The 23,821-nt window shown below is 43.7% G+C and overlaps 1 pseudogene; it reads left to right on the top strand.

Annotated features, from left to right (window-relative positions):
* The first annotated feature begins 12,182 nt into the window (after positions 1 to 12,182).
* LOC142312698 (RWD domain-containing protein 4 pseudogene) lies at positions 12,183 to 14,626 on the top strand (annotated as a pseudogene).
* The last annotated feature ends 9,195 nt before the right edge of the window (positions 14,627 to 23,821 follow it).

Raw genomic sequence — 23,821 nt, 5'->3', positions numbered from 1 at the left:
TCTGCTCACTTCCGCCGTTCAAGCGCCGCAGCTGAGCGACTTGCATCGCTCCAGAAGTCTTTCGGCCTGCCGGTTCATTGCCTGAAATGCGATGTGGCGACACGCTGGAATTCAACTCTCCACATGTTACAGCGACTGTGGCAGCACCGCAGAGCCATGGTGCAATACGTCATGACGTATAGCCTGGGCCAACGAGATGCAGAGGTGGGGCAGATCAACCTGATGGAGTGATCTCAGATCAAGGACCTATGCACCCTTCTGCACAGTTTCGACATGGCGACGAATATGTTTAGCGCTGACAATGCCATTATCATCATGACGATTCCAGTCATTTACATGCTGGAGCACACGCTAAACACTATTCGGAGTCAGGGGGTGGGACAACAGGAAGGGGAGGAACTACAGGAGGATTCATATGCGCAAGACACAACAACATCACCAAGGTCCAGACGTTCATCATCACCAACGCGGCAGGCATGGGACCATGGGGGACAGGGATCAACAAGGGCGCATGGTAGCAGGAGAGATGTTGAGGAAGGTGCAGGAGGACATGAAGATATGGAGGACGAACTGTCCATGGACATGGAAGACTCAGCAGATGAGGGGGAGCTTGGTCAAATTTCAGTTGAAAGAGGTTGGGGGGAGATGTCAGAGGAAGAAAGAACGGTTAGCACCTCTATGCCACAAACACAGCGTGGACTTGGTCCGCATGGCTGCGCAAGACACATGAGTGCCTTCTTGTTGCACTACCTCCAACATGACCCTCGTATTGTCAAAATTAGAAGTGATGATGACTACTAGCTTGCCACACTATTAGATCCCCGGTACAAGTCCAAATTTTGTGACATAATTCCACCCATAGAAAGGGACGCACGTATGCAGGAGTATCAGCAGAAGCTGTTACTCGATCTTAGCTCGGCTTTTCCACCAAACAACCGTGCAGGTGAAGGGAGTGATTCTTCCAGTTGGAACTTGACAAACATGGGACGGCCTCGTCATCTTCAACAGTCTACCCGTACCAGTAGGACCGGATCTGGTGCTGGTAACAGCAATTTTATGGAATCTTTTAATAATTTTTTTAAACCCTCCTTTGCAAGGCCACCAGAGACAACAAGTCTGACACATAGTCAACGGATGGAGAGGATGATACAGGAGTATCTCCAAATGAACATCGATGCAATGACTTTTCAAATGGAGCCTTGCTCCTTTTGGGCTTCAAATCTAGAAAAATGTCCAGAGCTCTCCAGTTACGCCTTGAAGATTTTGTCGTGTCCAGCTGCCAGCGTTGTCTCTGAACGTGTCTTCAGTGCTGCTGGGTGTGTGCTGACAGATAAGCGCACGCGTCTGTCCAGTGACAATGTGGACAGACTGACGTTCATCAAAATGAACAAGTCATGGATCCAGAATGAATTTACTACCCCTGTGTCATCCTGGGGAGAGTAAATGCTTGTGGATTTGGAATGTGCTTGATGCAAATCAAAACATCCTGTTTGCAACTAGGGCACAAGTGCTGCCACTGAATGGGTGGGTGTGTGTGGGGCACAATTTTTGGAAAAAAGGGAGGCTCCGCTTGGAGTAACCCTTGCTTACATTGTTTTTAAAAGGAGACAAGATGACCAAGTTATGGTTCAGCAAAGACTTTATCTACCTACCCCGGTGTCATGCTGGGGACGGTTAATTATGGCGTATTTTTGAATGTGCTTGATGCAAATCAAAACATCCTGTTTGCAGCTATGGCACAAGTGCTGCCACTGATGGGGTGTCTGTGTGCCCAATTTTTGGAAAAAAGGTAGACTCCGCTTGGAGTAACCCTTGCTTGCTGTGTTTTTTAAAAATGATACAAGATGAACAGATCTGAAGGCAAGATGAAGGCAACATCATGTCTCCGCCTGCACTTTCCTCACAAACCTGCATTTTTCCAGGGACACCCTACTCAACACCATCTACACACAGCAGCCAGATCTCTGTCCCTCAGATGTGGTCAAATAAAAGGCCACTTCCTGCGACCCATGACAAAGCTAAGAGGTTGACTCTATCCCTCTGTAAGCTGTTGGCTACCGAAATGCTGCCTTTCCGCATGGTGGACACACAGGGTTTTAGAGACCTTATGTCTGTCACTGTGCCCCAGTACCAGATGCCCAGTCACCACTACTTCTCTAAGAAAGGTGTGCCTGCGCTACACCAGCATGTCGCACCCAACATCACCGCTTCCTTGAGAAACTCTGTGTGTGAACAGGTGCATTTCACCACCGATACTTGGACCAGTAAGCATGGATAGGGACGTTACATGTCGCTGACTGGGCACTGACAAACTATGGTGAGAGATGGAGAAGGGTCTGCTGTACAAGTCTTGCCGTCCCCACGAGTTGTTTCAATCCTTGTTCTGTATGTAGAAGTTAATACACTGCTTCTGCCTCTTCAACCTCGTGTGGGTCCTCCACCTTGGCGCAAACCCTGTGTGGTCAGGCCACCCTTCCTTGCAACTGCGCACAAGGACTACCACACACCTCCTTACTATGCTGGCAGCAGAGCTCAATGCCATCAGGCGGTCAAAGTTTTACTTTGAAATGTATGGGAAATGTGAGTCACACCGCTATTCCAGAGAATAGTAGTCAGGCAGGGTCAAAACATTAATTGAGGAACAGGAACAGAATGGGACGGCCATGACTTAATCAGAAAACAAGCAGAGGTGAAATGCGGATCGGCCAACAAGGTACATAAACAGCAAGCAGGAAAAGTAGTCAGGTAACAAGCACACAAAATCATAAAACTGAACTGGGGGTAAAATTAACCAGAGGTTCATAGCTATGTCTGGCAGTGGTCTGCAGACAGGATGGGCATAAAAAAGGGTGTGGTGTCTTCACATTGGTTGTAGCTGAATGATGGTATTTCATCTGTGAGATACCCACCAGCTACATTCAGCCAGAGATTCTGCATCTGTCAAGGTAATGCAGCCCAGTGGGTGAGCATAACCTGCGTCCACCTGCGCCACTGGCATCGACTCCTCTCCCATCATCAGCACTATGCATGAAAGGAACACGTTGTCACCTGGCGACTGGAGTACAAATTGCCGGAGCGGACTCCATTGGTGACTTAACAGCCGTGTGCGGCAATGATGCAAACCTGGCTGCGGGCCATCCTCAGGGCAATGTGACACACGTGCCTTGTATGGCTCACGTGTTGAATCTGATTCTCCAGCAATTTTTAAAACACCATCACGGCCTACATGGCCTTGTGCAGCGGGCACGCTCGCTATGTGCTCACTTCCATCGTGCGCACACAGCAGCTCCACAACTTTCATCACTCCGGAAGTCTTAGGGTCTGGCAGTTAAACGCCGGAAATGCGATGTTCCGACACGCAGGAATTGGAATCTGCACATGTTGCAGCGTGTGTGGCAGCACCGCAGAGCCCTGCTGAAATACGGTATGACATATAGCCTGGGATAACTTGATCAAGAGGTGGTGCAGATCACGCTGCTGGAGTGGTGTCAGATCAAGGACCTATGCACCCTGCTACACAGTTCACAAATGTCGACGAAGATGTTTAGTACTGGCAATGTCATTCTCAGCGTGACAATTCTGGTCATCTACATGATGGAGCACACTGTAATTATTATTCGGAGTCAGGTGTTGGGACAAGAGGAAGGGGAGGAAGTACAGGAGGAGTCATATGCGGAAGGGATAACAAGATCTACGAGGTCCAGATGGTCAGCGGCACCTATGCGGCAGTCATGGTGAGGGAGAGGGATTAACAAGGGCGCATAGTATCAGCAAAAAGTGTTGATGAAAGTGCAGGAGCCCATGAAGAAATGGAGGACGAACTGGCGATGGGCATGGAAGACTCAGCAGATGAGTGAGAGCTTGCTCACATTTCGGTTGTGCGAGGTTGTGGGTAGAGGGCAGAGGAAGGATGCACGATTCTCACCTCTCTGCCACCAACACACCAAGGACTTGGTCCTCCTGGATGCACAAGACACATGAGCGCCTTCTTACTGCACTACCTACATAACCCTCGGATTGTATGAATTTGAAGTAATCCTGAATACTGGGTTGCCACACTGTTAGATCCCCGGTACAAGACAAAATTTGGCGAACTAATTCCTGCCATAGAAATAGACGCACGTATACAGGAGTATCTGCAGAATGTGGTACGCAATCTTAGATCTACTTTTCCACTAAACACCAGTGCTGCACAGAGTGAATCTCAACGCTTTGTCATGGATAGGAGGAAATGGTCTTTTACTTGTCCACATGGGAGGGACCGAGGGATGGCTGCTGTGCTGAGATGGCGTTGAGTACGGTGTCCCTGCACAGTTGCACTTTTGGTCATATCCCAAAATGAGTTGAAAAAGGACAGATGCTGTTGGAAAGGGGAACAGGTGTGTTGGAAAGGGGAAAAAAGTTTTGGTCCGTGGATTTGGTGGTTAAGCAACTGTAACATTTGCTGAAGAAACAACATCTGTTACAGTGGGACTGGCAGATTTGGATAAAGTGGTATATAATCTGTGACCGCTATATAACGAAAATTAATAAGAAAAGAAAGAGAAAGGTATATATCCCCATCAGCAGTCAGTGTCCACCGTGCTCCCAGTTGGAAAAGGAGAGGTTGGCAACTTGAAGGTTTGGTGGAGGATACAGAGCTGTGTGGCTATGAAACTAATAGTAGCCTGAACCGAGTTAGACGCCATTCGGATCTGGAGACTGTGAGCCCTGTTAGCGTCACAGGGTCCACATGCCCACCCAGCCCAGGAACTCCCTGTTAACAACACAGGGGCCATTGAGTACGCTGACCGTGTGCGTAGGGGCCACACCTGTGGACAGCAGGCGCATCAGCAGCAGCAGGCCTGTTAATGCCACTGGGCTGCACAAGCAGGACTGTTAGGACAGGAGCTGGTCTTAACCGTTCTGCGTTACCAACTGTGGTGGTGGCCTGCATCCACCACCCTATCCCTGCCTACCTCTGGCCTAAAGCCGCAATGGGTTCAACACATGGAGGTGTGCTCTTTCGGAGCATAATAGAAGACTGCGCACCTCCTTGCTGGCTCCAGCCCCTTTTATAACCTGGGTCCGCCCCAAACCAGGGTGAACCACAATGCACCTCCTGGAGACAAAAGTAGAGTGACACGTCATCAGTGGCAAAACTAGCGTCCTATTTGGAAACGCAACTTCAATTATGACCTCATGGCTGCCATGACCCAAACACCTCACCAGTCATCGTCTGACCATCAATAATGCGGTGACAAGTCATAGGTGTGGGCCTCTGCAAGCCATTTGGGAGGACACCTGATGCCCTGTGGTCTATATGGGACCCCCACATCAGGGCCAGGGCCAAAGAGTTCATTACCGGACCTAGTCTCTGATGCAGGAAGTGCCTGAGCATGCTCAGTAGCATGAAATACAGTCTCTGAAAAAAGACTATCAGCTTTAGCATGGTGTCTAGGCACAAAACAGGACTTAGACCCGGCACGGAATGCAAGCACCTGTGCAAAGAGGCTTTTCACACTTAGTGTGGGAGCATGCGCTGTATCCCGAAAAGAAGACTTAGCGTCAGGAATAACACAGTCAGGCTGAGCATACTCACTACGCGAAACACTGTAATTATGCTGCAGCTGGGGTACATCGGCACACGCATGCGCACTAGCTGACTCTCCACACTTAGACGTGGAGGGGAAATTTGTCTTGGAGATGCTGTCTATGAACAGAAGGAAAAGCTAAAGGAAGCCTGACTTTCTATCCCTCCGAATTATGAAATGCAGCAATGAATTCCATGAGTTTGCTATAACATTAGCGTATCAAAATGTGCATGAGGGTGTCATGTAGAGGTGCTATAAATAGCTTGTCACCAGTGGGGCACTAATGGAATACAACAGCCAGTTCTATGATGCCACTAAATGGCAGTATTTTGTGCTATCATTATAGCTTATTAAAAACAGAGCAGGAGGTTGTCATGCAGAGGTGCTGCACATAGATTTGCAGTAGTGTGAATAGACAAAAGTACAATAGCCACGTTTAGGATACAACTAGGTACAGTGAGTGTTTGCTAGTATAATGGCTGAGTTTAAAAAAGTTTGAGTGTGCAATGCAGGCAGACGTGCTGCAAATAACGTTCCAATACTGTGAATAGACAAAAGTAAAATAGCCACGTTTAGGATACAACTAGGTACAGTGAGTGATTGCTAGTATAATGGCTGAGTTTAAAAAAGTTTGAGTGTGCAATGCAGGCAGACATGCTGCAAATATGTTTACAATAGTGTGAATAGACAAAAGTACAATAGCCACGTTTAGGATGCCACTAGGTACACTGAGTGTTTGCTAGTATAATGGCTGAGTTTAAAAAAGTTTGAGTGTGCAATGCAGGCAGACGTGCTGCAAATATCGTTCCAATACTGTGAATTGACAAAAGTACAATAGCCACGTTTAGGATACAACTAGGTACAGTGAGTGTTTGCTAGTATAATGGCTGAGTTTAAAAAAGTTTGAGTGTGCAATGCAGGCAGACGTGCTGCAAATATCGTTCCAATACTGTGAATAGACAAAAGTACAATAGCCACGTTTAGGATAAAACTAGGTACAGTGAGTGTTTGCTAGTATAATGGCTGAGTTTAAAAAAGTTTGAGTGTGCAATGCAGGCAGACATGCTGCAAATATGTTTACAATAGTGTGAATAGACAAAAGTACAATAGCCACGTTTAGGATGCCACTAGGTACACTGAGTGTTTGCTAGTATAATGGTTGAGTTTAAAAAAGTTTGAGTGTGCAATGCAGGCAGACGTGCTGCAAATAACGTTCCAATACTGTGAATAGACAAAAGTACAATAGCCACGTTTAGGATACAACTAGGTACAGTGAGTGTTTGCTAGTATAATGGCTGAGTTTAAAAAAGTTTGAGTGTGCAATGCAGGCAGACATGCTGCAAATATGTTTACAATAGTGTGAATAGACAAAAGTACAATAGCCACTGTGAGACTCATGTGGGATTAGTGGATGAGGGCAGGTATATCTCACCCCGGTATCGGTCCTATGTGACTTAGCCTGGCCAGGATCACCTGGCTACTAATGGATTAATGGGAGGTGAAGGACGGAGGTAAAAGGAATCTGGGAAGTTGGGGGAGGGTCTCCATCTGGGAACACAGTAAGCCTGTCTGTGTAGGAGACACTTGTGAGGAGCAGTGCCTGATGTTTGTATGGTGTAGCTGGAAGGGAGAAGCCCTCCAGTTGATAGTTAGGATAACACCGTGTATAGTTAGCGCCGGACAGGCAAGGATTTATTTTGTTGGTGTTTTTTTTCTTTTTGTTTATGCTTCACTGCAATAAACCTGACCAAGCGTCAGTTACACCTTGAATTCGGCTGTCTGCCTGAGGTGAATACGTGCCCTTTGAACCCAGCAAAGGCGATCCCGGAGCGTGTTATCACACCACGTTTAGGATGCCACTAGGTACACTGAGTGTTTGCTAGTATAATGGCTGAGTTTAAAAAAGTTTGAGTGTGCAATGCAGGCAGACATGCTGCAAATATGTTTACAATAGTGTGAATAGACAAAAGTACAATAGCCACGTTTAGGATGCCACTAGGTACACTGAGTGTTTGCTAGTATAATGGCTGAGTTTAAAAAAGTTTGAGTGTGCAATGCAGGCAGACGTGCTGCAAATAACGTTCCAATACTGTGAATAGACAAAAGTACAATAGCCACGTTTAGGATACAACTAGGTACACTGAGTGTTTGCTAGTATAATGGCCGAGTTTAAAAAAGTTTGAGTGTGCAATGCAGGCAGACATGCTGCAAATATGTTTACAATAATGTGAATAGACAAAAGTACAATAGCCACGTTTAGGATGCCACTAGGTACACTGAGTGTTTGCTAGTATAAAGGCTGAGTTTAAAAAAGTTTGAGTGTGCAATGCAGGCAGACGTGCTGCAAATAACGTTCCAATACTGTGAATAGACAAAAGTACAATAGCCACGTTTAGGATACAACTAGGTACACTGAGTGTTTGCTAGTATAATGGCCGAGTTTAAAAAAGTTTGAGTGTGCAATGCAGGCAGACATGCTGCAAATATGTTTACAATAGTGTGAATAGACAAAAGTACAATAGCCACGTATAGGATGCCACTAGGTACACTGAGTGTTTGCTAGTATAAAGGCTGAGTTTAAAAAAGTTTGAGTGTGCAATGCAGGCAGACGTGCTCTGCAAATGTCTTTGCACTAGTGGGACTATAGCAAAGTCCAATAGCCACGTTTAGGATGCCACTAGGTACACTGAGTGTTTGCTAGTCAAATGGCTTAGTTTAAAAAAGTTGGAGTGTGCAATGCAGGCAGACGTGCTCTGCAAATGTCTTTGCACTAGTGGGACTATAGCAAAGTCCAATAGCCACGTTTAGGATGCCACTAGGTACACTGAGTGTTTGCTAGTAAAATGGCTTAGTTTAAAAAAGTTGGAGTGTGCAATGCAGGCAGACGTGCTCTGCAAATGTCTTTGCACTAGTGGGACTATAGCAAAGTCCAATAGCCACGTTTAGGATGCCACTAGGTACACTGAGTGTTTGCTAGTCAAATGGCTTAGTTTAAAAAAGTTGGAGTGTGCAATGCAGGCAGACGTGCTCTGCAAATGTCTTTGCACTAGTGGGACTATAGCAAAGTCCAATAGCCACATTTAGGATGCCACTAGGTACACTGAGTGTTTGCTAGTAAAATGGCTTAGTTTAAAAAAGTTGGAGTGTGCAATGCAGGCAGACGTGCTCTGCAAATGTCTTTGCACTAGTGGGACTATAGCAAAGTCCAATAGCCACGTTTAGGATGCCACTAGGTACACTGAGTGTTTGCCAGTAAAATGGCTCAGTTTAAAAAAGTTGGAGTGTGCAATGCAGGCAGACGTGCTCTGCAAATGTCTTTGCACTAGTGGGACTATAGCAAAGTCCAATAGCCACAGATAGGATGCCACTAGGTACACTGAGTGTTTGCTAGTATAATGGCTTAGTTATAATGAGTTGGAGTGTGCAGAGGACAAGAGGGTACAGTGGCAGGATTGTGGTGCTCTGGGTAGAGGAATGGAAGCCTGCCTTTCTATTCCCTCCTAATGGTGAAATGCAGGGAGGAAATCCCTGACCTTGGCTACACAGACGCTGTTGCTGTTTGCAGGACCTGTCACCTATGGCTCTCTGACCCTGCCGGTTTGAGCCCTTAAAAGGACTGCTATAAAGTGCTCTCCCTAAGCTGTCTAACGCTGTGTATGCAGCGCATACAGCTGTATCGGCTATAGGACTCAGGAGGACGGAGCTGCGACAGTGATGTCTGACACTAAAGACGCAGAAGGCAGATAATGACGTCCTGGAAGAAAATGTCCGGTTTTATAATGCAGGGACATGTGACATGGACATCCTATCACACATGCCGTTGCTTCTCTGGCTCAAAGTCCACTTAGCTGTGTGTGTGTCTGGGATTGGCTGACATGCTGGCCCGCCCCACAAGACGCGCGCGCTTAGGGAAGGAAGACAAGAAAAAAAAAAAAAAAAATGGCGATCGCCATTATACAAACAGCAGTCATCTGAAGGCGCTGTTCACGCACACTATACACTGAAATGTGATAATAGTGTGATTCACAGAGTGACTTACACTATTACAGCAGAAACCAAGCTATGATTTAGCTTGTTTTTTGCTGCTAGAACCGTTCTCGAACGTTTCTAGAACTATCGAGCTTTTGCAAAAAGCTCGAGTTCTAGTTCGATCTAGAACATGCCCCAAAATCACTCGAGCCTAGAACTGGAGAACCACGAACCACGAACCGCGCTCAACTCTAATTAAGACCCTCCCCAAACTTGTGAACAGCACTCATACTTGGTCAACATGGGAAAGACAAAGGAGCATTCCAAGGCCATCAGAGACAAGATCGTGGAGGGTCACAAGGCTGGCAAGGGGTACAAAACCCTTTCCAAGGAGTTGGGCCTACCTGTCTCCACTGTTGGGAGCATCATCCGGAAGTGGAAAGCTTATGGAACTACTGTTAGCCTTCCACGGCCTGGACAGCCTTTGAAAGTTTCCACCCGTGCCGAGGCCAGGCTTGTCCGAAGAGTCAAGGCTAACCCAACGACAACAAGGAAGGAGCTCCGGGAAGATCTCATGGCAGTGGGGACATTGGTTTCAGTCAATACCAGAAGTAACGTACTCCACCGCAATGGTCTCCGTTCCAGACGAGCCCGTAAAGTACCTTTACTTTCAAAGCGTCATGTCAAGGCTCGTCTACAGTTTGCTCATGATCACTTGGAGGACTCTGAGACAGACTGGTTCAAGGTTCTCTGGTCTGATGAGACCAAGATCGAGATCTTTGGTGCCAACCACACACGTGACGTTTGGAGACTGGATGGCACTGCATATGACCCCAAGAATACCATCCCTACAGTCAAGCATGGTGGTGGCAGCATCATGCTGTGGGGCTGTTTATCAGCCAAGGGGCCTGGCCATCTTGTCCGCATCCATGGGAAGATGGATAGCACGGCCTACCTGGAAATTTTGGCCAAGAACCTCCGCTCCTCCATCAAGGATCTTAAGATGGGTCGTCATTTCCTCTTCCAACAAGACAACGACCCAAAGCACACAGCCAAGAAAACCAAGGCCTGGTTCAAGAGGGAACAAATCAAGGTGTTGCAGTGGCCTAGTCAGTCTCCTGACCTTAACCCAATTGAAAACTTGTGGAAGAAGCTCAAGATTAAAGTCCACATGAGACACCCAAAGAACCTAGATAACTTGGATAACTCCAGAGATCTGTTCCGGCCTGATCAGGTCTTATAAAAGACGATTATTAGCTGTAATTGCAAACAAGGGTTATTCCACAAAATAATAAACCTAGGGGTTGAATAATAATTGACCCACACTTTTATGTTGAAAATTTATTAAAATTTAACTGAGCAACATAACTTGTTGGTTTGTAAGATTTATGCATCTGTTAATAAATCCTGCTCTTGTTTGAAGTTTGCAGGCTCTAACTTATTTGCATCTTATCAAACCTGCTAAATCTGCAGGGGGTTGAAGACTACTTGTAGGCACTGTATGTTTAACATCCTGGGCCTTTTCCTGGTATAAATGTCCTTCATCCGGCTATATATGCACCCCAGCCTGGAGCCATCCTGGTATTTATGTCCCCATTCCTGCCACTGTTCTCTAACGCATACAAAAACCTTAATCTAGCCCATAAATAAACATTTTTCTTACCTTCATCCATTACCACATCATGTGGCATCTTCTTCTGTAGCCAGTGCCGAGGCTGGCAACTGACATTGGCATGCTTGCTATGGCAGACAACATCACTTACATGGAACACCAATGCCTGGCAGAGGAAAAAAAAATTCCAAGGCACCAAAAAGCTCCTTTCCATTTATAAATCTTTATTCGTCCCAGCATACAAAAGGAAAAAATACAAAAAAAATTTTGACTGACAATGGGCAAGCCATAAAATTTACATACACATATTACAAAACTTGGTAGTCTTATATTGAAGTTTGATTGCAGACGACTCCCTTCCTTCCTGCCATAGGATTGGTGTCTGCAACCATAGCAACACTATTTACAAATTAAAATGCCTGGCACACCAATGTCAGCTACTGGCCACTGATTGGCTGGCAGCTTTCATTGTAGTCAAGTCAACCATCGACTCTCTGCACTACAATGTACTTCAGCTGTGCCACTTGGATGTTTTTCTATCTGAATTAATCACTGGGGTTAGTTGGGCCCCTTCCAGCATGGACCCAGTCACGACCACGCAATATATGACTGCAATTGCTAAAGTGGCTGAGGTTTGAATTTTCAAGTTCTGCAGCATCTGAGGTATAAGAGATTTGATTATTAAAAAATACATTCATAGATATATTGGGGGCACATTCAGGGCAGGTTTCTGGCCATGATATTTCAACAAGAAAGGATTTTTGGTCCCCGATGTTACCGACCCAATACTGAAACACTGTAGGTCTGAGTTCCTTAAAACAATAGATAGATCGGAGAGCTTCCAGCTCCATCTCCTCTTTTTCATTGACAGCCATGCTGTTTGTCTGTGGCTGCGACTCTCAGCAAACAGTGGTCACATGAGCCTGCACCCCACTGACTCAGCACTCCCAAGGGCAGAGGGCAGAGAAGATGCAGTGTGGGCTCTTATGACACCTGTGGGCTAGGAGCCGCAGTCATGCACAGACAGCATGGCTGCCAATGAGAACCAAGAAATGGAGCTGGAAGCTTTCTGATCTACAGTGAAGGAAATAAGTATTTGATCCCTTGCTGATTTTGTAAGTTTGCCCACTTACAAAGACATGAATAGTCTATAATTTTAAGGGTAGGTTAATTTTAACATTGAAAGAGAGAATATTTAAAATAAAATCCAGAAAATCCCATTGTATTAATTATATAAATTTATGCAGAGAGAAATAAGTATTTGATCCCTCTGGCAAGCACAGCAATCAGACATTTTTTGTAGTTGATGATGAGGTTTGCGCATATGTCAGGAGGAATTTTAGTCAACTCCTCTTAGTAGATCATCTCTAAATCATTAAGATTTTGAGGCTGTCACGTGGCAAGTCAGAACTTCAGCTCCTTCCATACGTTTTCTATGAGATTAAAGTTTGGAGACTGGCTAAGCCACTCCATGACCTTAATGTGTTTTTTTCTGAGCCACTTCTTTATTGCTTTGGCTGCATGTTTTGAGTCATTGTCATGCTGGAAAACCCAGCCATGACCCATTTTTTAATGTCCTGCCCATGGGAAGGAGTATGTCACTCAGGATTTTAAGTTACATGGCTCCATCCACTGTCTCAATGATGTGATGAAGTAGTCCTGTGCCCTTAGCAGAGAGACACCCCCAAAACATAATGTTTCCACCTCCAGGCTTGACAGTGGGTATGGTTCTTGTTCTTTGGGTCATGGGCAGAAATTCTCCTCCTCCAAACACAGGGAGCTGAGTTAAAGGCAAAAAACTGTTTTTTTTTGTCTCATTTAACCACAGCTCCTTCTCCCAATCACTCTAAGAATAATCCAGGTGTTCATTGGCAAACTTCAGACGGGCCTGCACATGGGCTTTCTTGAGCAGTGGGACTTTTTGGGCACTGCAGGACTTTAAGCCATTTCAGTGTAATGTGTTACCAATGGTTTTCTTGGTGACAGTGGTCACAGCTGCCTTAAGATCATTAACAAGTTCTCCCCGTGTAGTTTCAGGTTGATCTCTCACCTTCCTTATGACCCTGGACACCCGATGAGGTGAGATTTTGGCATGGTGCCCCTGATCGATGTCAATTGACACTCATTTTGTATTTCATCCGTTTTGTTACTATTGAACCAACAGTTGTCTCCTTCTCACCCAGCGTCTTACTTATGGTTTTGTAGCCCATTAGAGCCTTGTGTAGGTCTATAATCTTGCCCCTAACATCCTTAGAAAGCTCTTTTAGTCTTGCCCATGTTGTAGAGGTTAAAGTCTGACTGATTAGTTGAGTCTGTGGCAGGAGTCCTTTATATAGGTGACAATTTAAGACAGTTGTCTTTCATGCAGATAGCTAGTTAATTAGGAGCATCTAAGTGGTTTGTAGGAGCCATAACCCTTAGGGTACATGCCCAAGATCAGTGTTCACAGCGTTTTGTATGCTTCAGCTGCATCCAAAATTCTACAATGTATAGTACAAGCACAGTGGATGGGATTTCTAGAAATCCCATGCCCACTGTGCTTGATTTTCCTGCAGCCAACACTGACTGACCTGTGGTGTGAATTTGCGACCTGCAGCATGTCAATTGTTTTCTGCGGAGTCGCAAGCGTCCCCCATAGGAAGAACACAAGTGAGATACCACAGCACACCGAACCTTGATTGTGGGTACAAGCAGCTGCATTCTCCTGCATTCTCCTATGGACGAGTCTTGCGGCCCCGCAGGTTAGGACCCTCGCATACAGAATGCAGAGTTCTGATCATAGGCACATACCCTTAATGGTTGACAGGGGATCAAATTCTTATTTCTCTCTGCAAAATGCAAATAAATGTATACAATGTGATTTTCTGGATTTTATTTTGGATAGTCTATCAGTCACTGTTAAAATTAACCTACCCATAAAATTTTAGACTGTTCATGTCTTTGTCAGTGGGCAAACTTACAAAATTAGCAAGGGATCAAATAATGATTTCCTTCACTGTATCTATGAGGGAGACAATTGTTTTAAGGAGCTCGGACCTACAGTGTTTCAATATGAAGTTAGTGACATCGGGGATCAAAAATGATATTTATGCATGCAGCTTTTAATAATTAAATCTCTCAAGCTGTGAAAAAGTGCATCTTAAATAAGTTACAAGAGCAGGTGGAAGCAAACCTTGGAACACCAATGACTTACAGCTTATTTGAATATGCAAAATCCAATAAGGAAGAATTAATAGCGAGCCATCAACTATTCAATAACAGTTTAACATTAATATGAAATGACTGCACACTAGAATCAACAACACAATCTATAACGAAAAAAGAGAAAAAGGAGTAGTTGACAAAGGCAGAAAAGAGGAAACATGCAGACAAAACAGACCACAAGGGGGAGCTAGCACATGGTTGGAAATGGGTTGATGTAATTATGCATCTGTCTAAAACTGGCTCCACCAAGAATGAGTATACACCATGAAGTCTTTTTACTCACAAGTGTGACTGCAGATCGTCATCGCTACAGGTTGTTTTTTTTCTTATTTTACTTTGGTAATTCATTATAAGAGTCACATTTTATAAGAGAAGCCCCTTTTGTAGGCTTCCTGTTTAATAAAGATTAAAATAGTTTAATGAAATCCCTTTACTTAAAAATCTGTACGCTATTATTATGCTGAATTTACACATCCATGAACCAAGCACAAATCTCCTGACCCGGACCCAAACTCGATAGCCTCATAGGGAATATATGAAACATGGACTTGTGAATCTAGCCTCAGGCTAAATTCAAACAGTGGTTTCCACTGTTTTTATAGACAGAACACTGAACCATAGAATTTTATTGATCCAAACACACATCTGTTTTAAAAATAGATCCATATCTTCGATCTGTGAGACTCAGAGCATGTCTTATTCTTATCCCTTTTGTGGATAAGACTCCATCATTAAAGTTTAACGATACATTTAAAATGTATGAAACATAGAAGACATACTTTTTACTTTAAGATTCTTTTTGGATCTCATCCATTTTTCACTGATCCATTGTTAAGGGTCATTGGATAAATAAAAGTTCCAACATTTTACCTCTTTCACTTTTTAAAAAGGGAAGAGAAGGAAATGAATGCAACACACAGCCAAAACAGATGACTCATGAGGAATAAAAGCCAACAATAATGTATGCATAAAGCATGCAAATATATAAGGGCACTGCCAAAAGAGGAATGCCTTATCACAACGTGGGTATATTTGTTCAACAATAATGCATAACAATACAAAGAGTTTCAGATGATTAGGTTTCTTTTTTAGGAAAAACCTGAAGGAGTCTGATCGGTAGCAAAGTGTAGTGTATTTTTATGCAATCTTAATGAATAAATGTACTCTCCTGTTGTCTGTGTGCATATATCTCTGAATATCTTTTTTTACATTTTTTTTTGCTTTTGTAGAGTTAAACCTACTTTATAGAGGTTATTTCACTAATTTTTGCTATATGGAGGTAGTAGGAATGTACATAAAATGTTTGTTGTTTTTTCCTTTCTCCATTAAAGAGATATAGGGAACCGAAATTGCTGGGCCTTAATGTGTTAATGCTCGTTATTTAACTAGATGTTTTAATTAATTAAGCTCTAAGGGCATGTACTTTCCTCCAGAGGTTGGATCTAGATGTTACATCCCTCGCGAAAAAAATTCAGTTTGGCTTCTCTTCTCTCCCCCATAACACAGCCTAATCGGTTTGAGTAGTTGCTATGTGATCACTCATATGCATTTTGTATACTTACAGTTAGGTGATGACGAGATACTCTTCCTGAATCTTTCAATTTTTTGAGAAATATTACAGCCTGTGCTTCACTGAATGAAAGAAGAAGACAAGCTAGTCATCACGAGACTGTTAGGGTACTCTTATACTGGTGTATAAAATGGACGAGTGCAATGTGACAAAAAATTACATTGCACTCGGACCAATGTTAGGCAATGAGGCAGAGCACGTTTAAGTTTTTCCTTAGCTCAAATCAGACTGATGAAAAAATCATAGCATACTGTGATTACACTTGTCTGTTGTAGATGAGTCATCAATGCAAGTCAAAGGTGGGAGAAAAAAAAAAATCGCACATGGACCTTCTGTATGTCATCCATTTTTTATGAATATATTACTATTATGTGGCATATAACACTGTAAATGGTCCAGGAAATTATTAAAAAGAATAACAGTTGCTGAAAAAATCTGCATTACATACCAATGATATATGGATGTCATACAGATGCTAGGAAAGAAAAAAATGGCACATTTGTCATAGCACTCGCATGACAAAAGATTACCCATCAGATTCCACATTAGTCACATTTTCAGCAGTGGATCGTGGAATCGGACCACATTTATTCACGTCAGTGTGCATTTATCCTTAGTTTGAAAAATACATGAGTGGTCATGGATGACCACTAGAACCAGCAAGAAGAGTTTGCTGACAGTGTGTATATTACATGCTCTTAGTATTGGGTATGCTGCAGTGCTTAATATTATAATTAAAGGGGTTCTCCAGATTTGCAATGAAAGTCTGCAGTAATTTTATATGACTGTAAACTTCGGAGTCCTCACAGCTTACGCACTGCACACTGTCAGACTTCTCCAGTGCTGGCAGCAAGAGAAGGTAATCATGTGACCACAAGTATGCGATGTGCATACTCCAGGCCACATTCCAACTTAATGTGCTTAGCCTCACTCAATACAAGTGAATTGAAGGAGCATGATTTGTTGGCATGTGACCGCTTATATGAAAACCGCATGCTTGCAGTTACTTGACCCCTTGCTCTCCCTGCCAGCATAGGAGGCTCCTAATAATGTGTAGACTCTGTAAGGATGAAGAAGTCTGTAGTAAAATAAAAATTACATAGGGTTTTATATATCTTCCTTATATTGATACCCAGTGCAGTTAAAACAGACCGTTCCAGGCTGCAGCCCCCATAAGTGGTTGTTATCTTGACTGTGCATAAAAGTACGATGAACCCTATGAAGCTTTTTTAAAATCATTCAAATTAATAATTTTAAAAAACTACATGCGGTTACCCCCAATTTTAATACTCAGCCAAGATAAAGCAGACACTTGGGGGCTGGTATTCTCAAGCTGATGAGCCCATTCATTTGATGCAACAAATCCAGCATTTTACTTTGCTCATTCCAATTGCCCTGGTGTGGTGGTAATATAAGGGATTAATGACAGCTGTGATTTGCCAAAAATCACAGCTGCCACTAACCTCTGCATTAGTAATCGGTAGGGGATCCATGAAACCCCTTTGTTAGTACGCCTGTAAGTAAAAAGAAATAAACACAAAACAAACGAAAAAAACCTTTATTTAAATAAACAACAAAAAAAAAATCACCAATGTGATGCAATTAATCACATGCGCTGTCACAGTGAGTGGGCAGAGAAGGCAGTAAATATGCATGAGAACTAATGAGCAGACCTGGAAGTTGTGTGACAGCAGCATAAGAGACAAGGTAAGTATAACTGTCTTGTTTTAATCTCTATAATGCTTTTTTTTCAACTTTTTTCCATTTTTATTTGGATGGCCAAACATAAACAGTAACATGGACTTCTCTGAGAAGACAGTGGTAAGGGTCCATGCACAGACTCTATGTGTCCAGTATGGACCCCGAATTTTACATTTTGTCTATCACTAAGCATAATGTTAAAAAATCGGTAAAAGTACACATTTTTTTTACAATAAATAGTCTTTTTTAAATATACGTTTTACAACATATCTATAAAAATATTTAACATTGGTAAATGCCCGTACAATGCGTTAATTTTGACTATAGAATAATATTAAGGAGAAAATAAAGACATGAAAACAAACAGTGTATCAAAGTTATTAAAAAAACCTATAATAATAGGTCGAAGTAACCAAAAGCATCTCCGGCCTCTAACATAACATGTCAGGCATGACTTTCACACTACATATAGCAGTAACAGCTCAGAGTTGCCACAAATATAACAAACAAAACAAAAAAAACCAAAACAAATGTGTTTCCAAGTGCTAAAAGGACAGCGGTCCTATCCAAATACACAACAAAATGGAAAAACAGAATATACATAAATCATACAGATTGTTGACAGCGGTCAACAGTTCAAATGCACCCAAACATAATAGTAGTACAATTGATATATACAAAAATGGAATAATCTCACCGAATCGGTGGTATTCAGGGTGAATCAGTTTCTCCCTCTTATATGTCTTGACGTTGCCATGGCATCGCTGACCCTAATTCTCACTGGGAGATCACCATATACTGTCACCCCAAACTTTCACCCTAACAAGGGCAGACCACAGCTAGCTGTTCTGGAACTCCTTTGCTCTCCCTAATAGCATCTCGATGTGTTTCATTGCTCCAGACTTATTAGGGGATATCGTCCTACAAAGGGGCAGAGGTCCTGCATCCCAGATCACAAAGAATCTGTGGAACCAGATTAGCTAACACATGGAGGTATATAAACCCAAATAAACTAATCACAATTCACATCACAAAACAGGACTCCCGGTGACTAATCAATCCTCACTTGTTTACTTGCAAGAATTACAAAGAAGACAGTGGTTGGGAGGAGATGTAAATTAGCATGTTAATCGATCAAACACAGCATGGCTGTGGACCGCACGCAGACTGCGTTCCACAGTTAGTAATGCTCACCTAAGGTCACATGTTTTGCTCTCAACTTCCATAAAAAGCTCCTTTTTATCTATTACAATGTCTGAGTTTGCATTGGGTTAATTTATTATTGAATTGGTGCATAATCCGGGCTATAGAAAATAGGGGTTTGAACTCTGACCCACTTGAGTTATGGTTCTGGGTTCCTTCTGACTACTGTTCAGCACCACTAATCTGTACTCTCCCTGCTGGTTGAATTGAGTTAGCGTGTCACCCAGGGTTATGGGGTACTCAGTTCCAGGCAGTGTATAACTGGGGAAATGTCACTTGGTGGCCATTGCCCGGTTCAGTGCCCTGGGTGCTTTTTAAAAGTTGTTTATTTACAGGGGAAGTAAATAAAAGTTTATTACGTGACGCCACTTGCGGGATGCGGCTATGTGGATGGAGCCGCCACTGCACAGTTCTCACTACTGGGACCGGTGTTAATAGCAGCCTGGATGTTAGGCCCTCCGCAAGCAGGGCCAGGCCCCAGAGGATAGGTGATGTAGATGGGTGATGAAAGAAAGTAGTGGTTTCAGTGTAACTGGTTCCTTTACTCATGGCAAGGTGGTAACTGGTCATCTGAAGAAGGCTGGTGCTGACCACAGGTCCCCTTAGTCCCAGTGCCGGTTTAGTGACCTGGTGGCTTCTTTCCCCTGCACCTCTCTTTGGTTGGTGGGTCCCCGTGACTTAGAGCGGCTGGGGGTCTCCTCCTGGAAGTCTCTTAACAGTAGTCCATATGACGGTAGCATGAACCCTGTGGGGTCGGAGTTTCCCGGTTCTCTCATTGCTACTGTGTGTTGAAATCAAGGTCAGTGAGGTCCTTGATGGTCCCCTCACTGTGCAGATTTTATCAGGTCTGCCTGGAACATTTCCCTGACCGAGGATTCTGTACCCCGTCAGTGCTGTTGTTCCTGGAGTGCTCCACTGTACTCCACCGGCAACCAACCGCCTGGGCCCTCAGGTCACTGTCAGTGCGTCCACTCTCTTCCTTTCTCTGTCACCAACTCCTGCAGACTCTCTGTCTGACTTCCCCCTGTCTGCCCCTCCCACCTGCTCATCTAGTGGACTGGATTGGCTCAACCTCTAAGTGGCCATCCATTGGCCCAACCCTAGCCTGGTACCAGTCTGTGGGGGTTTTGGGGGAAAACAGGGATTAACGGGAATGTTTTTGTTGTTATCGGCACTGGTATTCTGGGTCTCTGGAGGTAGACCCTGCATCCTGGTGGGGATTTAGTACCTTGTAGGTCCCTGATGGCCTCAAGGGCACTACATTAGCTTATAGAGGTGAGACATAGACCTTATAAATGCACTCTCTATGTATGTGTCCCATCCAGGGATTGATATGCCTGTGGAGCACAAAGTGCAAGCTTTTCACTGGAGAGGCATATACCACACCATCTGAATGATGACGCGGTCCGGACTCTACCCTCTTCATGACACTATCCCCGGGATGTGTTACCCATCCCGGAAGTTTAGAGCAAAACATGTGACCTTAGGTTGGCGTTACTATCTGTTCACACATTCAGTGTGCTGTGTTTGATCGATTATCATGCTAATTTACATCTCCTCCCCCCCGCTGCCTTCTTTGTAATGCTTGCAAGAAAACAAGTGAGGATTGATTAGTCACCGGGAGTCCTGTTATGTTATGTGAATGGTGATTGGTTTATTTGGGTTTATATACCTCCATGTGTTAGCTAATCTGGTTCCACAGATTCTTTGTGAGCTGGGATGCAGGACCTCTGCCCCTTTGTAGGACGATATCCCCTGATGAGTCTTGAATGACGAAACACGTCAGGATGCTATTAGGGAGAGCACAGGGGTTCCAGAACAGCTAGCTGTGGTCTGCCCTTGTTAGGGCAGAAGTTTGGGGTGACAGTATATGGTGATCTCCCAGTGAGAATTAGGGTCAGCGATGCCATGGCAACGACAAGACCTATAGGAGGGAGAGACTGATTTACCCTGAATACCACTCATTCGGTGAGATTATTCCATTTTTTTATATATCAATTGTACTACTATTATGTTTGGGTGCATTTGAACTGTTGACCGCTGTCAACAATCTGTATGATTTATGTATATTCTGTTTTTCCATTTTGTTGTGTATTTGGATAGGACCACTGTCCTCTTAGCACTTGGAAACACATTTTTTTGTTTTTTTGTTTTGGTTATTTGTTTTGTTTGTTATATTAGAGGCATCTCTGAGCTGTTACGGTTGTATGTGGTGTGAAAGTTATGCCTGACATGTTATGTTAGAGGCCGGAGATGCTTTTGGTTACTTCGACCTATTATTATAGGTTTTTTTAATAACTTTGATGTTAAAGGTTATGTTTTAGCCTCTTATCTGCCTCTTATCTGCTTTATTGTATCCAGTCAATAAGTGGCATTATTTATTTAATTGTGTTGTCTCATTTTAAACAGTGTGTCTTAATTTAAATATTATTATTTATTACGCATTGCTTATATACACCATCACATTCCATAGCTCTTTAAAGAGATCATCACTGTCCTCATTGGGGCTTGCAATCTAAGTTCCCTATCAGTTTGTCTATTTAGTGTGTGAGGTAATCCGAGTAACCAAAGGAAACCCACGCAAAAGCTGGGTTCACACTAAACGACAGCGACAACGACGTCGCTGTTACGTCACCATTTTCGGTGACGTAACAGCGACCTTGTAAGTCGCTGTTATGATCGCTGCTTAGCTGTCAAACACAGCGAAGCAGCAGCGATCATAATGTCGCTGTGCTACATGTGCAGAGAGCAGGGAGCCGCGCTTAGCGCTGGCTCCTTGCTCTCCTACAGTACACATCGGGTTAATTAACCCGATGTGTGCTGCAGCTACATGTCACAGTTCAGAGAGCAGGGAGCCGCGCGCACTGCTTAGCGCTGGCTCCTTGCTCTCCTTGCTACAGTATACATCGGGTTAATTACCCGATGCATACTGCAGCCACAGGTCACAGTGCAGGAGCCGGCACTGGCAGCAAGAGCGGAGGCTGGTAACCAGCGTAAACATCGGGTAACCAGGGAAAGGTCTTCCCTTGGTTACCCGATGTTTACGCTGGTTACAGCTTACCGCAGCTGCCAGTGCCGGCTCCTGCTCGCTTCATTTCGTCGCTCTCTCGCTGTCACACACAGCGATGTGTGTGTCACAGCGGGAGAGTGACGACCAAAAAATGAAGCTGGACATTCAGCAACGACCGGCGACCTCACAGCAGGGGCCAGGTCGTTGCTGGATGTCACACACAGCGACAGCGACGGGACGTCGCTGCAACGTCACAGAAAATGGTGACGTAGCAGCGACGTCGTTGTCGTTGTCGCTGTGTGTGACACCAGCTAAACACAGAGAGTACATACCAACTACTTGCAGATCTTGTCCTTGGTAAGCTTTGAACCCAAGACCCCAAAGCTGCAAACTGCCAGTGCTACCCACCAAGCCAACGTGCTGCCTTTTAAAGTTAATACGCTGTTAAATGTACCAAAAATGACTCATTTTGTCCCATGATAAACCAAGCCTCATATATTTATATCCAACAAAAAGAAAAATGTTAAGACCACTGAAATGCAAATAGGAAAATTAAAGATTAATATTGATTCAAGGGGTTAAGTTTTTATACACACAGCAGAGAAAATTGCACAAATGCAATATCTCTCTACTGACGCGACTTGAGTGACTTTACTGCAAACGAAAGCTGACTCCTCAACTATGGAACAGCTTCTTCGTTCATATGGTCAGATAAAATATAAAAAAAACTCTCATCTTTTCCTTCAAGCACAATTGCCCCATAGACTTTTAAAAACAAATGCATAGCTTAGACCATGAGTACTGCATTGATCAGGAGTGATTAGCTATGCTTACTGAACAAGACTCTATTACAAACTGGTTGGTTGAGCAAACTCCTTCACAGTGTGTCAATGAGCTGATTCCTGCCAGAAGCCGTTCACATGTTCTGACGAAGAATATATTTGAGAGTAGACGAGTATCTGTAAAATAAAAAGTAAATCTCTCTTGGTGAACTAGTGTTATGTATGTTCAGCTTTGTCAAGGCTCTATGTCTTATGATCAGCAAGGTCCTCTTTCTGTCTTTCTATATTCTGTAGTGTGTAAGTGCCTATAGTCAGTGGAGATGAGCAAAGCTCCCAAGGTTCAATTCAGTTTGTGTTTACCAATTTCACCTGTGTTTGACAAACGATTTTACGAACATATACGAACCCTATTGAGTTCAATGGGAGCAAAAACAAAAGCATAAACCCCACCTTTAGGAGGGCCCAAAATCTGTCAAAAGACAATAAGAAAAACTTTCAGCTCACCCATTCCATGTGCTCAGATCTCCCTCTGCTGCTCGGGCTGCAGGTGCTGTTACCTGAGTATAATGAAGAGGAAAGAGTTCTGCCCAGCGCAAGGAGGAGAAATACGTCAGTAAATTTCCAGGTGCTTTATTTTACTTGGTTTCCAATAAAACGATCATATAAACATATGAACAGTTAAGACAATAGTGAGGTTGATGAGTGACAGGTGTAAGCGTCATGCTCTGAGACCCCTACCACTACAGACAACTGCAAACTTGGATACCCAATTTGGAATCTCCACATTTACAAAAATTATGGGCATACAACAGGAAGGTAACATCAATTGCCCCAGAAGACCCATAGTGTTTTAGTGCAGGAGACAAGGTCTGGGCCAGCATATACAGCTTTCAAATTAAGTTAAAATTAAGAGGTGGATGAGTGACAGAGCCTGCTGTGCCCTGAGACCCCTGACACTACAGACAACATACAACTTGGATAGCCAACTTGGATTCTCCACATTTCCAAAAATTAGGGGCAGACTCCAGAAAAGGTGGCATCAATTGCCTCAGAGTACAGATATGATAATAGTGCAGCATGGATGCATGGAATAGGGTCTGGAACAGACCTGGTCAAACACTTATTTTTTTTATATCAGATAAATTTTTATTAAACATTTCTGCATATACAAAAAGAGAAAAGAAAACAACCAATACA

This window comes from Anomaloglossus baeobatrachus, chromosome 5, assembly GCF_048569485.1.
Source record: "Anomaloglossus baeobatrachus isolate aAnoBae1 chromosome 5, aAnoBae1.hap1, whole genome shotgun sequence".
Lineage (NCBI taxonomy): Eukaryota > Metazoa > Chordata > Amphibia > Anura > Aromobatidae > Anomaloglossus > Anomaloglossus baeobatrachus.
Note: the sequence above shows the minus strand (reverse complement) of the source record. Positions and strands in the feature narration are given on the sequence as shown.